Genomic DNA, 16705 nt, shown 5'->3' on the forward strand with positions numbered 1-16705 from the left:
TAACCCTATCTTTGCATTTTCTAATTCTTTAATAACTACAAAATCTTATTTTCCAAAATTTCTTCCAGTGCTTTAATAAAATATTTCTAAGCTACAAACATTTCTTTCACCAACTCCTAAACACAAAGCCCGTAAAACAAGTATTAAATACTACCACAGCAGAAAACAGTACGTAGTACTTCTCCAAACCACAGTTCAAGTTGCATCCATTTTCTTCGCTTCCATTTCCATACACAAAAAGTACAGACAGCTTTAAGATCTCAAGTGCAGACCACCATCTTTTATGGCCCCGCAAATGAAGACTCTACTTCAACTTTATTTTTTTAGTGCAATAGCACATAACAACAGTTACCTAGCATGAAAGACTACTGATGCACATGTGGAGGTAAAGGATGTGATTAAAATCACTGTTCATAGATATTTTAGGGATGGTGCTTGAAATTCCTAGCTTTATGAAACAAGAAGGAGCTACAAGTGAATTTTACAGAGAGCAAAGATGAGATAGCACAAGAGGAAGGAAGCATGTGTGCTGCCTTTTCCTAGCAGGAACAAAACTGACCACATAACATCTAGAATGTGATTTTTGGCTGGATGCTGATAAAATTACTTCCTACATCTTTATTTAGCACACATTAGAATCTGTCACCAGCACAAACATAATTTTGAGTGCTGCTTTTCTTTAAGGAAGCCCTTCTCAAGACTTAAGGACTCCTATTTTTCAGCTCAGTAATAATCTGATAATCAAGCTAAAGAATTGCAAAGGCCCACACAAAGCAAACTGCCAGAAAACTCAAATATAGGCTATTTAGACTGGCCACACATACTCATTTAAGGTTTCTGCCTTTGCATTTTTTACTCTACATCTTTTCAACTAAAATGAAAGACAAATTCTCATTTTTTCTTGAACTACCACACGCTGCCTAGAGAACTAAAAGGTAAACCTGCTTTTGTAAGTACTTGAACAGATACATCCACCACTTGTTTAAAATTGGCTTTTGAAAAAGGTCAGGGAAATTTCATGAGTAATTTTCACATTTCAGAAGCCAAAGAGCACATAACAAATACTGCGCCAATGACCAGCTAAGAGATGCAGAAAAGCTCATCTTTGAGGTACCTGTAACAGTCCTTCATCTCTTCATAAAACAAGACCAAGAAACTCAGTCCATCCCTAAGGCTACCCAAAATACACATTTAACTGCTGTGTTCTACACAGCTTCATCTGTGAATTTCAATACAAAGTCTATGACCACCTCACTGGCATATAAACACAGACCTGACCTCCAAAAAGCAATTCAGATTTGCTAGCTGTGAAGGGAGTCTGAAATTCCATACCTCAAACTGTGTGCTTCATGGCATCTCCTTAGGTTGGGAGGAAAAAAGGTTAATATTTATGCCAGAACAAAATTTAAAATCATTTGTAAAAGACAAAATATATTACCATTGCAGAGCTGAGGACGAAATAAAACTCTTTGTGTGTAAAAGAAGCCTTTCTACTTTAGGAGATGAGGAATGGTCGCTCCGGGGGGTGGGGGGGGAAACACCACCAAAACCAGAACAACTTTCCATGTTTCACTAACCCTAATCGTTGGTTACAGGAAAGATCAAAGCAGTGGCTCTATATAGGTATTATGTTAGAAATGAGAGACCTGCGTTAGCACGTTCAGGTGGTTCATTCATAGACATTCTGGCTCCAAGAAAATATTTGCTCATGCTTGTGCAATCACAGCACTACGGCATTTTTACACTCTGACCTGTTCCAATGCGGTCTCAAACTGGCAATTCAGTCCTGACTGCAACAAAGTCTGAACTAGTTCTAGGCATACAATTCCTCCTCTCCTTCAAGGAGCGTAAAGGACACTATTTACTAGAGAAACGTGGTAACTGAGGGGACAAAAATGTGTACAATATAAAAATCCTGACAGGCTGAAGGTAGGCCAAGTTGGCTGAGCACAGACACAAAAGGTAACAACAAAAATAGGAGAAATTTCTCCTCTGACATGTATTTCTGGAACACTCATTTACAGGAATATTGTGCCTGGTAAATTAACAAGTTTCAGACTGATAGGATAAAAATTCTGGTTTTCAATGTTCTCCATTTTCATAGATTACAAACACAGCAGATTACTTCTGGAAACTAAAATTTATGTTATTTATAATGCTAATCTGGAACTTTGTAATTGGACAGTCTTGCAGGTGTGAACGACCCCCATGCTAGCTCATTTATCTTGCTAGCCAGCAAAAACAACAGAAAAGCAAACTCAAATTGTCTGCAAACCTCAGTACTCTATTAACACCTACAGCTGAAAAACATACTGGAGGAAAGCAGGTACTGAAACATCATTCTGGTTTTGAACATACATTGGAAGAATTGAAACCTCTCAACATCTGCACCTCAGCAAAATCATCTGAAATGGAGGAATCAATAAGATTATTCTGAACCAGAACATTACACGGAAAGCTTATAAAACAAGTAATCTATGCAGTGTCAGGAAAAGTCTGAATACTATAAAGACAGGTAATAACTGGTTAAAAAACCCAAATCGAAACAGAATGGGCTACTTGCTATCTCAATACTTTTGGACAGAAAATTCTAATTAACGAGTTCTTGCTATGTTCCCTGGTAAAATATCTTGAGCTTCTTTGAATACTGTTTTTCTTGGGGGTTTTTGTTTTTAAGAGGCCTGAATAAACTGATTTGCATTAATTGGACAAACAGAATGCCAGTTACGGCCTGTTGGGAATCAAGCAGAACTGAAATTTTACTTTGCCAACCTGAACTGCATGGCAATGACTAAACCATGCCATTCAGGAGAGGAAACGCTGCTTAGAAGCCCCTGGGAAAAAAAAAAAAAAGTAAAGGGGAGTGGGGGGGTGAGAGCACGGTGACACAAGATAACAAACAAAAAAGCAAAGTAATCTGGATTCTGAATAGATAAGCATATGCTTGGTTGGTATACAGACATCAACAAATGCATAGGGGAAAAAACCCACTCTTCCAGAGGGTGGCTCTTGCATTAGGAGAATAAAAAAAGCCTTCCTAGAAAACTTACTCTACTAGAATCAACAATGAAACAATGGGCTGTTATTAGGAACCCAGAAGAGTGCTTTGGTCTGTTTGCCTTTCCAAGTAACAGGGGTGGGAGGGAAGATGGAGAAGGAAACCTGTGAACCTGGAACACCAGACAGGCTGCTATATTGAAGCAGTAAGGCCATGCACTGAACAGTGTAATCCCAAACGACATGTTCAGTAAGGAAAATAGTGAGTCTAAGCACAGCCCTGATATTTAGCTAAGAAAAAAAAAAAAGTTTTTAGAAGGATCATGGTATTACACAGAATGGGTCCTTGTTTGTTGTGGTGGTGGTAGTGCTTTTTCTTACCAACAGCAACCTAAAGCATGAAGTTCCTCCAGCCATGTAAAACAGCCATTTATATACCCCAAAGAAGAACACTTCTTCTGCCTTTAGGAAATTTACATAGGAAAGATCAGTAAATAGAAGTCCATTACCTGTAAAATTTGTCTCCACAGAGGTGCCCTTGTTTCTAACAACCAGGGTAAGAAAAACAACAAAATAATTATATCCGTACATGCTTGGCTGATGTAATGAAATTCCTCTCTCTGCTTCCATCTAGTAAGAAAGAGTGCAGCAGAAACAGCAGCGGATCAGCGTTAAACCCTGGGCACAAATACTTATTTCTGAAGCAACAGGAACTAAATAAGGGTGGATGATCACAACCTCTTTAAGTTGCGCATTCATAGTATTCCTAACTGCAAAACGGAACCAAACAGCCCAAGACCTTATAATTAGCAATTCGGACCAGAGATGTATGGAAAAGCAGTAGAAATACTTGCATACCCATCAGCAGTACCTTTCAGACAATAAGGAATCTCTTCCAATTACCACATTATTCCACTGCGTGTTTGTGCCCAACAGGAAGCTGCTGAATTTGTCCCTCCCCTACACACCCCCAGGCAAAGGCCCCCTATAAACACAACGGTGAACCTGGGCACCATGGCCAACAGCATTTAATGGACTACTCGTGAACTGACTTTTTCTTGGATGGGGTTCCCCTACACTGACACTAGATATTCTGGGATATTAAAGTTGGTGTCCCTCACACAGGGACAAAGCTGCAACATTTTCAAAAATCCATGCTTATTTAGCTTGCTTTTTATTGCCAGTAATAGGGTTGCTTTATGTATTATTTACCATAACTACTTTCAAAACTATTTTTGCTTTCCTCTCCATTACCCATGTTCTAGTCCTGCTTGGCAATAATGCCAAAATGAAAGTTATATTTCACAGTGAATAAATGTATGCAGTACACTGCAAGATTGAGTAGAAAAGCTAGAATCAGCTAGAAAAAAAGCTTAAAAAAAAATGTGAGTTTCTGTGGTTGTCTGACCCTGGCTGAATGCCAGGTGCCCACCAAAGCTGCTCTATCACTCCCCTCCTCAACCAGACAGCAGAGACAAAATATAAGGAAAGGCTTGTGGGTCGAGATAAGGACAGAGAGAGATCACTCAGCAATTACCACCACAGGCTAAGCAGACTTGACTTGGGGAAATTAATTAAATTTATTACCATTCAAATCAGGAAAAAAACCCCACCTTTCCTCCATCCCTCCTTTCTTCCCGGGTTTAATTTAATTCCCAATTTCTCTACCTCCTCCCCTCAAAGCAGCGCAGGGGAATGAGGGTTATGGTTAGTTCATGGCACATTTCTGCCACTCCTTCCTCACACTCTTCTTCCACTCCAGCATGAAGTCCCTCACCTGGGAGACCGTTCTCCACGAACTTCTCGAACATGAGTCCTTCCCACAGGCTGCAGTTCTTCGCACACTGCTCCAGTGTGGGTCCCTGCCACAGGGTGCAGTCCTTCAGGGATGGACTACTCCAGCGTGAGTCCCCTGCAAGTCCACAAGTCCTGCCAGCAAACCCGCTCCAGTGCGGGCTTCCCATGGGTCACAGCCTCCTTCAGGCATCCACCTGCTCCAGCGTGGGGGCCTCCCTGGGCTGCAGGTGGATATCTGCTCCACCATGGACCTCCACAGGCTGCAGGGGCACAGCCTGCCTCACAGTGGGCTTCACCACAGGCTGCAGGGGAATCTCTGCTCCAGCACTTGGAGCACCTCCTGCTCCTCCTTTGCTGACCTTGATGTCTGCAGAGTTGTTGCTCTTCAATAGTCTCACCCCTCTCTCCCACTGACGCAACTTTTTTTTTTTTTCCTCTTCTTACTATGATACCCTAAAGGCACTACCGCTGTTGCTGATGAGCTTTGCCTTGGCCAGCAGTAGGTCCACCTTGGAGCCGGCTGGCATTGGCTCCACTGAGCACGGGGGAAGATTCTGGCATCTTCTCACAGAAGCTGCCCCTGTAGCCCCCCTGCTGCCAAAACCTTGCCATGTAAACCCACTACATTCCACACCCCACCTCTGAAAATCACGTATTTAGGAGTTTTCCTTAAAATCCATGCTCATCATACAAAGTTCATCATACAAGTTCACAGACTTCACCCACTACCAAGGAAAAGAATTCTCCACACTAAAAATCAAAATAATGTCATCACAACACTGAATCAAAGTGGACAATTTACACACAATCCACCCCTCATCATGGTGAAGGGACAACAGAAATTCTCCATGATCATTTTGCTCTTCACTCTCTAGCTGTGTTCAGTCCATGTTTTGCTCATTACCTCTCCTGTTTACTATCTTTATCTCAAATTTCTTGGGCACCATATTGGGCATCAAAAAGGACTGTAGTGTTTTGGCCCTGGCTGAATGCCAGGTGCCCACCAAAGCTGATCTATCACTCCCCTCCTCAACCAGATGGCTGAGACTAAATATAACAAAAGGCCTGTGAGTTGAGATAAGGACAGGGAGACACTCAGCAATTACCATCACACTGCCACAGAGGTGCTACCACCATCATTGATTAGCTCGCCCTTGCCCAACGGTGGGGTCCATCTTGGAGCCAGCTGGCATTGGCTCTGTCGGACATGGGGGAAGCTTCTGGCATCTTCTCACAGAAGCCACCTCTATAGCCCCCCTCACTACCAAAGCCTTGTCATGCAAACGCACTATAGCTTCTCTTACTGAAAGAGAAGAAATGAAGCCTACGGCACTCAGACACAGGCAAATTTCTATTTTAATATGATGGGTGGTTCTCCAACTTTGTTATATTTCCAAGAACATTGCATTTCAAGTTGATAGCAAGCTTGCTTCACAGGAACTATTACACTTGAGAACAGGCTCACATTAGCTGTATTTTGAAAACTATGCACAAGACGAACTAAAATAAAGTATTTTCTTCCTCAGGTGAAATGACAAACGCAATCTACCTATTTTTTACTTATTTCTGTACAGCCAGCATCCTAAAACCAGGAAATTATGCACAATTACTTACATTACTTAAAATATCACTGTATTTTTACTAAATCTGAGCTTGTAATTTGGTTTTTATTTTTATAACAGCAAGTACAACTCCAGAAGAGTCTGACAAGAAAAACTAATGAAATGTTAGGCTGGGGGCAGGAGTGGGGCAAGTATCATGCAAAGAAATACAAGTAGTTTGTATTCACTTAGGTCTCATCCTACCTCAAATTCTTGAAGTTCAGTGCAAGCATCTTAGTTTTCAAATCCTCTCCTTGTAAGATATTACTAATAGGAGACGGCAAGTTCCTCTGCCTACAAGCCGGTGCCAGCCCATCATTAGTAAACATCCTTCTGGCAGTCAGGCGGTCCGCCTGGGCTTCACAGCACCAGCCCCAGCGCTGGCTGTACCAGCACACAGGCTGGTTTGATTGCAGAGCACAGCCTGTCCCTCCCGGCGAGCAGAGGGATGCAGGAAGGGGAGGAGGAACTGCGATGCTAAAGGGGAAAAGGGATTCCTCCTTTGGCCTTACAACGCCCAGGCCACAGTAAGTGATACAGCTGCTTCACAAAAATAAATTAAAATCACACAAGCAGCAGCAGAATGAGACAAAAAGCTGCATGTTCACGTAAAAAGACATCTGCTCTGCAACACAGTCACTGCAAATGAGAACAGCTTATACATGAATTTTGTAAAACAATTTTCCTACTTTTCTCATCTCATAGAAAAATAAATCTGTTCAATTTCTGTAACAATAGAACTAATTATTCTCAAAACAATAAAAGATGTACAAGTGACATTTCTTACCAGAATCTGTATCAGATGCAATGTGGGTTTTCCTAATGTTAACTTAAAATTCTCTGCCTGTTTTTTTATACAGTGTTTACTATTCTAGTTTGCAATGCTATTTTCATGCACAACACCACACAATCTAGAATAGCTAGTTCAGATCATAACTGCCAGGTGTTCTGGTTTAGTAACAACAACTATTCAGAAGTGGTAGGATTTCCCTGGGAAATCCATTATCAATAACTACAGTTACTTGCATGTTATGTCGTGCCACTACACTAACCCCTTTCTCCAGTAATAACCAAAGGCACAGAAAACAAATCAGGATTGACACTACAGCTCTCTGAAAAAAATTCTCCCAGTGCCACAGAAGGATGATCAAATGACTACAACAGTCACTCCTTTATAACTAAATTTATCGCAGAAAAGAGCCTGAATATTCACACAGTAATAGCACAATTACTGAAGCAGGGTTATTGACAGTAATTGTACACAAAATGCACTGCACCATCATTTACAGCTATTGAAATTACTTAGTAGTTAGTTATTGCAAGTCCTGGCTTCTGCAGTGCATCTGTGAAACTGTATGGACTCATTTGGACATCCTGCACCATGCTTGGCCATTTCTGGATGCAAACAACCTGGGGACAGAACTTACTCTCTGGAAGTGAAAGGACATGACTTTTTCAACGCTTTCCCTTTTCTCTAGTTTCGTGTTCTTTTCAAGCTTTGATGGTAACCAGCACATAGAATAATGATAACTACTCTTGTTCATTTTTAAAACAAACACTACACAACAAACAGAGTGAAACCCAGCAATATGTTGCCAAACAAAAACACATTAAAAAATAGGTAATTAAATGCTGAATGCTATGATTTAATTGCAACAATAGTGCTGCAGCAAAGGCTTCTTCTCTTATACATCCATATATTCCTTTACATTTTTACCATACATTCCTTTCTTCAATTTGATTTTATCTCTCTGTCAGAATTTGCAGATGTTCCCTCAAGTACACATTCCCAGGTTGCTCAGTCTGGGAACAAGGAGTGAGAGAGGGAGGAAGGTGTTTGGGCTTTTTACATCAACTTGTTTGATAATAGCTGTCATTTGAACAAAGAAAGGATGCCCTGAAAGCAGAGTAATTTACATAGAGCTCAGAGGGATAGAAATATTCAGGTACCTGAAGTAAAGTGATTTATTCAAGCACTGTTACACATTACATAGAATGCATACAGACACACACATTCCCACAACACAGCCTTGGGTACAAGAGTTGTCCTGCATGTTGAAAAGAAACCATGTAACGGCACAGCCACAGTGCTGACTTTACTTATGACCAAGTTCAAGAGATGGCATCACTGAAGAGTGACCAGTTCAACTCTGACAAATGGCACAGAAACAACAAAGTCAACTTAGCAAAGATGCACTTTGGTGTAAGGTACAGGGCTTTTCACAGTAGCTGTATGTTCCCTATCAAAAGAAGTATTTGTGCAAGCTTCCATATCAGAGGACTCAACAGAAGATTAAGTAAGATAGCCATCTCTCTACCACAGGAAAAAATTTCATCATGCTGAACCATGGAGCAAAGCAGAGAGCAGCAGCCTCTCACTAGCACTTCTCTCACACAGGTATTACAAGGGTGATTTTTTTTATCTCCCCCCCCCCCCCCTTCTTTTTTAAAAAGAGTGACCTTTTAGCAGCACTGAAGAATAAACAGTATTTCTAATAAACTCCTGCTGCAATAAAGCCAGATGGCAGCCCACTGCTCCATTGTTTTTTCCTCATTTACAAAAATTGCTGCACATCCAAGTTTCATCTTGAACACTTTGAACAGTTATCCCTCCATCTACAGGAACATGCCTTTGAGACTTCTCCCAGGCAGCTCTTTGAAGTTATAATCAAACAAGAGAAAGCTATAAAAATAGGTTTACTGTGCCTCCAGTTTGTTTCAATTCATGGGACCTAGAGTCTTTCCAAGGGATTGCCTAAGGCTTGCCTTTCACAGGCTGTCACTTATCAGTAGAGTAGCTCTTCCAATACCCTCTATCTTGGACATAAGACAGGGACAAAACATTAACAGCATTCTTGCTATTCCAATTACACCACTGGTACACCTCGTCTCTGTTGGTCAGATCTATTTATTATGAACTAAATTTGTGGTTTTGCTGAAAAAAACATTTGCTAGGATACTGATGAGCCTACTCCAAGAAGTCAGGAAAACAGCAGTAGTGATTACAGAACCAGAGAGCAGCATTTCCACCTAATTAACCTCAATAGAGATAATTTTTTCCCTCGGTACATTTCACATCCATAGACAGGAGCATGTAAAAGGAAGTTTCAGGCGTTAACCTATTACTAGCAAAAATTTTTGACCCAGTGTGAAATACTGGTGCTTACGTCTAAGGGAGACAGCAAATTAATCTTTCATGATAACCTGACAACTATGGGAAGCGCATTGTGTATGCGAAAGCACAGCACGCAAACATCCCTTTCTATCACAGGGAGCTTAAAACAAAGCCGTATGTCAGACTTCTCTAACACAATCCCAGACGACAACTATTTCTACATTTCGTATCTTAGTCCACAAAACTCTCAAAAAATACAGTATAAGCCTTTCATCTTTTTTTATTCTCCATAACATAGAGTGTATTTTAAAAAAATATCTAAACATAGTAAGTCGAAGGGAGCAAGGCATTTTCTATGAAAGAAAAAAAAAGTGTATTTCTGTCAGATGCCCTTGTGGACAGATTGGTTTTTTTTGTTAATGAATAAAACATTGGAGACTGAAGAAGCAGCACAGAGCTAGAATGAAAACACTGATGTTGGAATGCAGGATTTCATACAAAAGGATGTGTTTTGAGGTTTTTGTCTTTCTGTGTGATTTTGTTAAATTAGAAGTGATATCTCCCCTTGAACATTTTACAACTTTCAGTTTTATACCAGGTAAGATACAGACAGTGAGAGTATATGAATAACTAAAGCTGTCAGTAAGTAATGGCACCACTTACAATAACAGTTGTTAAACTCTACATGCCTCAAAGAGTGATGCCAGCTAGCATTTCCTTGTATGAACAGGTCTTTTTCCACTGGGTCATCTCTTCATTTTCTGTGTCTGATGTGCTGCAGCATTTTTTTCCAGTTTTTTTATTATTTGCTCCAAAAGGATCTATATGTTCAAGGGTATCCTAGTAAAGCTTGGACATTACTCTTCATAAAGTAAGCTAACAAAGATTAGAAATCCTTTACAGTAACCAGACAGGTTTAATAGATTTTAATTCAACTGCTTTTATGGAAATTCACTTCTTTGCTTAGGAGCACTTCGACATGCCTACCTCCACCCTACCCGCGTCATCAAATTTTACTTGCTACATTCATTTTTCATCAGCAAAACAAAGCATTACTGAATCTGATATTTATACGAGCTTTTTTGACCCATTAAGAAGAAATTCACTGGGTGGTAGATCCTCTTTAGCTTTACAAAAAATGTGAAAGTGAACTAGACTGAATATTCTACCTGCAAGAGGAAGCCTCTTGTAGGCCATAACAGTTGTAGCAGAACGATATAGCTATCAGGAAAAACAATTGCAGCAAGCAGTCTACCCAGCTTGTACATAATTCAAAGAAACAAACAAAATCAAAATTCAAGTCACTCAAGGCAAACGCAGAAATAACACTACCTTTGTGTGGCTAGAGAATGATCTCTCACAGCCTGTCATTCTATAGAAGAGCAGGAGTATTCTCTCAAAGTAAAAATGAGAGGCATGAAAAACTCAAAAAGTAATCACGTATTATGATCTCATGTATTATGATCACTCACTCTCACCTTCTGTTGCTTTTTTTTTTTTTAATCTATCAATTAAAACCTCTAGGTTTAACGCAGCTTGACTCTGAGCACACCTCACACCACACAACTTTCTGTGACTCCCAACTATATATTTTTACAGCATCTACACAGAAAAACAAAACCCTAAATTTTGTTTGGGTAAAGCAATTTTAAACTGACCATGTTCTGACAGTGCCTGAATTAACTCTCTTTCTGTGACAGGCAAATGAACTGCTTCACACAGAATTTGTTGAAGAGTGTGCCAATTACAAATCAAAAGGCAATTTCTACAAAAGCTCTTAAGCATCCATGTCACTAACCTCTACAGCATTCCTGGGATCAGGGCAAACAGCTTCAAAAGACCAGGGCCCATTCCTTTCAGAGGTCTCTCTTCAACACCAAAGCTGTTCTTTCACTAGGTAAAGTAAAAGGGAAAAAGGTTAGAATATAAATGTGACAATAAAATCACAAAGCTTTGCCATTTTGAAATGGAAGAGTAGTCAGTCCTATGACAACTGGACTTTCACAAACCATAGAAATCTTTTAAATAGCTCCTGAAAAATGAGCTATAGCAAACTAGAAATCGACACACAGCATTATGCTTAAACAAGCATTATCTTCCCAATTAAATGATACTCACTGAGAGCACATAAACTGCTAGAAGAGTTACTATGAAGTGCAAGTCCAGTAATTAATGAACTGACAGCCTGTGATCAGCAAGAGCACCCGTCTACCGAACTACATGATTTCTCATCATTGCAGCAGGGGAATAAGAACTAAACTGCATTGACTCCAACCCAGCTGAGCAACTGTGAAGCTACTGAATGCATCTAGCTTACCCTGGCCTCTCCCCTAGCTTTTCTGCTCCTTTTTTCAGAGTTTTAAAATGCTTACCTTCAATTGTGCAATTGGACACACACAAGCCAACAAGGGGCACTGAGTCTAAGCTCACTTCAGCATGACTCCATGAATCCATCACAATATTCTCCAAGCTAATCTAAGGCAGGTGGCAGAGGCAGCAAAACCACCACTATCCACTGTTGGACCTGGCAAACTAGGTACCCCAGTGAAATGCTGCACCTCAGTTAATTAGCCATGAGGTGGCAGACCATTATTTTACCTCTTATTCCCAGTCGGCCCCATTGGGCACTAGTAGTTCAGATGTTCCCGCGCTACAGTGCACTGCACAGCACAGGCATATCTGAAGCAACTGGGAAAACTTTGCAATACAATTCACATCATTGTTGTTTAATTATTTCATACATTAAAAAGAGCGAGAAATATTTTAGCGGGGGAAATCAACACAGGTCAAAACTAGCACCACAGCATCAGGTACCTTAGAAAGGCTTTGTGGGAGACACGGCATTAATCTCACAAACTTGCTCAGAGAGAGGTTGCAGGGCTTAGTAACAATAAAACATTTTGTTACAACATTGTATGCACTAAAACCTTAGATAACTTGCTGGCAAGTGCAAGAGTTCACTATTAATAGCTAAAGCAAGAAGTCCTCTTCTAACTCCATTTTCCCTGAACATAAAATCCTCTGCTACTCCTGGGACAGGGAAGTCAATTAAAGCACTCCATTTGAGACCTGGGAATGTATTTCTTTGTAAAACTAAGGGCCCTTACTTGAGTGAAGCCTGCTTTTAGAAAGTACACACCTATTTTAATCTAGGAAATTAGTAAAGGCGTCTGAGCAACAAACTAGAAAAATACACCAACGTGCCCCCGGTAAACAGGACAACAGGATAGTGAGTCCAATTTCCAGAGGGACCCATCCACTCAATGCACTTCATGTGCTCACCCCAATAGCATTCTCAACAGCATCTTCATTACTTCAGCTCACCTACCTCTCCTACACACAGCCCACACAGCATCCGCTTACAATTATTTTCTCAGGACATTAGCTCCAGCAACATATCTGCAGTGGTCACCCTAAAACTATATAAACTCAGACAAGCAGATATCCTAGAATCCAGTCTCATGTGTTTCACTGCATCCATGTCCATGATTTATGAGGTACCTTAGATGCTGCTTTGCCAGTGTGAAAATCCAGGTTCACACGAGGCCTGGGCAACATACCGCAGGCCCACACTGCCACACAGTCACCCAGCCTAGAGAACCACCCTTACGGCATCCTTTCCGTACTCAATATGACGTGCTCGTGAAAAGCCTTTATCCTCTGCTTCTATCCACCTCATCTCCCCTCACTTATCTCAGCAACATGCAACTGTTGGTGGGGAAACATAAGGAGCCAGCAGCCAGTACCAGATATTGTATGCGTGCACAGGATGTGGAACAGTAGAAATTGGACCACAAAACCCAGAAATTGGACCAGAAAACCCAGCAAAAAGTAGGGCGAGCACTTTTATTTTTACCTCTACAAAAGCAACAATGTTTCACTCTGTTAAGAACTTGATTACATCACGAACAACCTCTCAGGTTCAAAATGACAGATTTTTATTTTTAAATACAGACAATGCCAATCTCAGGTATGGGCTCCAAATCAGATCAGACTGCAATTAAGCCAAACTTAATTAATGCTTACTATATTTGCAAAACTCAAATGACCAGTGACACTACAAGTACTCAAAGCCCACAAGCTTACTTGAACAGAAATTGACGGTTAGTACCAGCATCTTCTCCAGCTAAAATAGTAAAACACACCATTGGGAACCCTGAAGACACCTTGCAATCCCCATTCATACGCCTTATTTACTTGGTCTAAGAGAAACTAGGTGCAGTAAAAAGTATGAATGAAGGGAGAACCAAGGAACCATGCCTCCAACCAGGTCTTTTGGGATCTGAACCATCTATAGTTTATCTATATTCCCATAGTACACTTGGAATGCCTTGTCTCTTTAAGTCTTGATTCCCTTACATTTATCCTGCTTCCATATTTTAAGTTTGTTAGGGTCACAATGGCTTGAGAAATACTTCATAAAAAGCATTTGCACAGAATTGCTTTGATTTAGTCTCAAAACCAATTAACATGGGAGACAGGAGGTGCTGTTTAAACTGAATAAATGCCTTCATTGGTGCCAAAAATAAGCCACTCCCACTTTACTTAAATCAGCCAACCTACAGTATTGCCCAAGCTCAAATTTTCCCTATAGTCATCAGCTGAGCTACCAAAAGTGGCTGCAAAGCCAACAGCATGCTCCATTTATACTACAGCAAGGAGAAAATGGAAGTTTTCAACCTTGAATATCTCAAAATACCAACATCCTCCAAAGAAATATAACTAATTAACAAAATAGCTTCATTTTGAACCCACTGGTCACAAAAAGCAGAACTCTGGAAACACCCAAGAGAATTCAAGCAACACCAGTCTCCTCACATCCCCCATCCTAGTGAAGGCTCAGGAACATGCCAAGCAGAAATTGCAGCTAGTCTATGTCCTTCAACTATGCCACACTCAGACATAAACCCTGCTGCAAGTTGTGAGAAAGAACTCTTTCTGGTCAGTGCCAAGGGGCAGCATAGCTTCAATACCTCCTACTTAATCGAGCCTCTGCTGTAAAGAAGAAACGCCGCTGGGAAATATACTGGTACGTTAAATGCTGAAAACAAAATCCTTTCTCTTCATGCTTGAGGAAAGGATTTATGTTTTCCAAACAATTCAAAAATCACATTTACCTTTCTTAGAAGATTTCATACAGCATTCACCCTCTCTCCATCTGAACTAGGTGCCTGACCCTCCACAGGGACAGTGGATCTCCTGGTGGCACACAGGCACAAAAGGGACTCCATGGCTATGCTGCCCACAGGCTTCCTTACATATCTCTGTCCACTGAAAGGGTGCAGAAAGGAACGTAAGTTCACCCTGAATCAGACTGCACCTTTGTGCTGGTTTTGGCTGGGAAAGAGTTAGTTTTCCTCACAGTATGGGGCTCTGCTTTGGATTTGTGCTGCAAATATTGTTCATGATCCGGGATGTTTTCATTATTGTTGAGCAGTGCTTACACAGAGTCAAGGCCTTTTCTACTCCTCACACCATCCCACTGGTGAGTAGGCTGGGGGTGCACAAATAGTTGTGAGGAGATGCAGTTGGGACAGCAGATCCCAGGTGACCAAAGGGATCTATTCCATACCATACAACATCATGCTCAGCATATAAAGATGGGGGAAGAAGGAGGAAGGGGGGACATCCAGAGTGATGTTGTCTGTCTTCTCAAGTAGCCGTTAATGTATCATGGAGCCCTGTTTTCCTGGAGATGGCTGAACACCTGTCTGCCGGTGGGAAGCAGTAAATGAATTCCTTGTTTTGCTTTGCTTGCACATGTGGGTTTTGCTTTACTTATTAAACCGTCTTTATCTCAACCCACAGGTTTTCTCACTTTTACCTTTCTGATTTTCTCTCCCCCATCCCACCAGGGGAGAGCAGTTGAGCAGCTGAGCGGCTGTGTGGTGCTTAGTTGCCACCTGCAGTTAAACCACCACCTTTCCAGACACACACTGAGAAGACATGTGGCACCTTGCTCTCTGGCTAATGGCTTTCCCATTTGCAGATCCTACACTATCCAAAGGCTGCTGAAACCCACAATGGAAGAGAAGCATAGCTAAGAACCAAACTACCCATCTCATATTAGGTGTTTTCGCATGAACATTTCAAAAGCATATCAAGTGGAAATTACCTCATGAAAAGTAAATGACAAGTAACAAATATAATAGAGTTGCCACGTTTCCACTTGCTGTGCAAAACAAGTACATTTTCCTGATTTCTCATCCACCAGAATCCACCTTCACTGATGTACATACAGGCAGTAGGTGATTCAGCAGATGCCAGCACAACTGAGAAGCCACACTGCCAGCTCCCAGCTCTGAGTCACTTAGTTTTCTTGACCCACCACTGAACTCTGGCAGTAGCCACATCTATTACTTTCCAGAAATCAAGTGTCATTCAGAAAACAAGTTTTAGTCACCAAGAACACTCCCACCCACGGCTTACATAAAACTCCCTGTTGTACTGACAGGCTTCCTTTGGTTCATAGAGTTAGAATATGTCATTAACCACTATTTTTTCAAAACATAATATTAGGGTGGCCAGCTTAAGCATAACCAATAAAAACACAAATGACACTTCACAACAGTTACCATCAAGTTTAACAGACATTTTCTTTTTCAGACAACTCCCAATGTATAGGCATTTCTTGAAGAGTTCATGTATGTAATTTGTATAATTACACAAGATCATAAAAATATTTTTCCATCAAATGAATAGAAGTTTTGAGGGTTTTTTAACTATGTAATACAATGGGTCATCAGATATTTTATAACAAATGCACTTTTTTATTATAAACATCTTTCTGTTAAGATAAAGGATACAGTCAACTGAACTTTAACTACTGCTTATCCAAACATTCTTCTTCAGAATTGACGCTGATAAGTTTAAATCAATTTCTAATAATATGTATGTATGATTTCAATAATTTCTCTTAGCTGCCATTACTACTTTGCCTTTGTCATTTAAAAAATGTGCTTGCTGTAACATAAAACATTTACACTCCTGCATCCCACTAGGTATTCCACCAGGAAGCTTTAATTAGGTCTGTATTTTAATTCTGACTGAACATCTCAGTACTTCGAGGCACTGTTTCAAGAGTTTAACAAATCAAGTAGAGTTTGATCATTACCCTCACCAGACATCCCACAAAAGTGCGGAATAACAAATCTCAGCAATCACAAACAGCTTGGTTCCTGCAAAGAAGCAAATT

At 40.6% G+C, this 16705-nt stretch overlaps 1 protein-coding gene across 4 annotated transcripts in view; it reads right to left on the reverse strand.

Annotated features, from left to right (window-relative positions):
- WDFY3 (WD repeat and FYVE domain containing 3) overlaps positions 1 to 16705 on the reverse strand; it is a 185129-nt gene that overhangs the window by 133484 nt on the left and 34940 nt on the right. For all 4 annotated transcript variants that reach the window (XM_040582561.1, XM_040582543.1, XM_040582552.1 and 1 more), the window contains exon 2: positions 11309 to 11403. The gene's annotated coding sequence lies outside the window, so the exon portion shown is untranslated. The remainder of the gene's footprint in view (positions 1 to 11308; positions 11404 to 16705) is intronic.

This window comes from Falco naumanni, chromosome 1 (assembly GCF_017639655.2).
Source record: "Falco naumanni isolate bFalNau1 chromosome 1, bFalNau1.pat, whole genome shotgun sequence".
Classification (NCBI taxonomy): Eukaryota; Metazoa; Chordata; class Aves; order Falconiformes; family Falconidae; genus Falco; species Falco naumanni.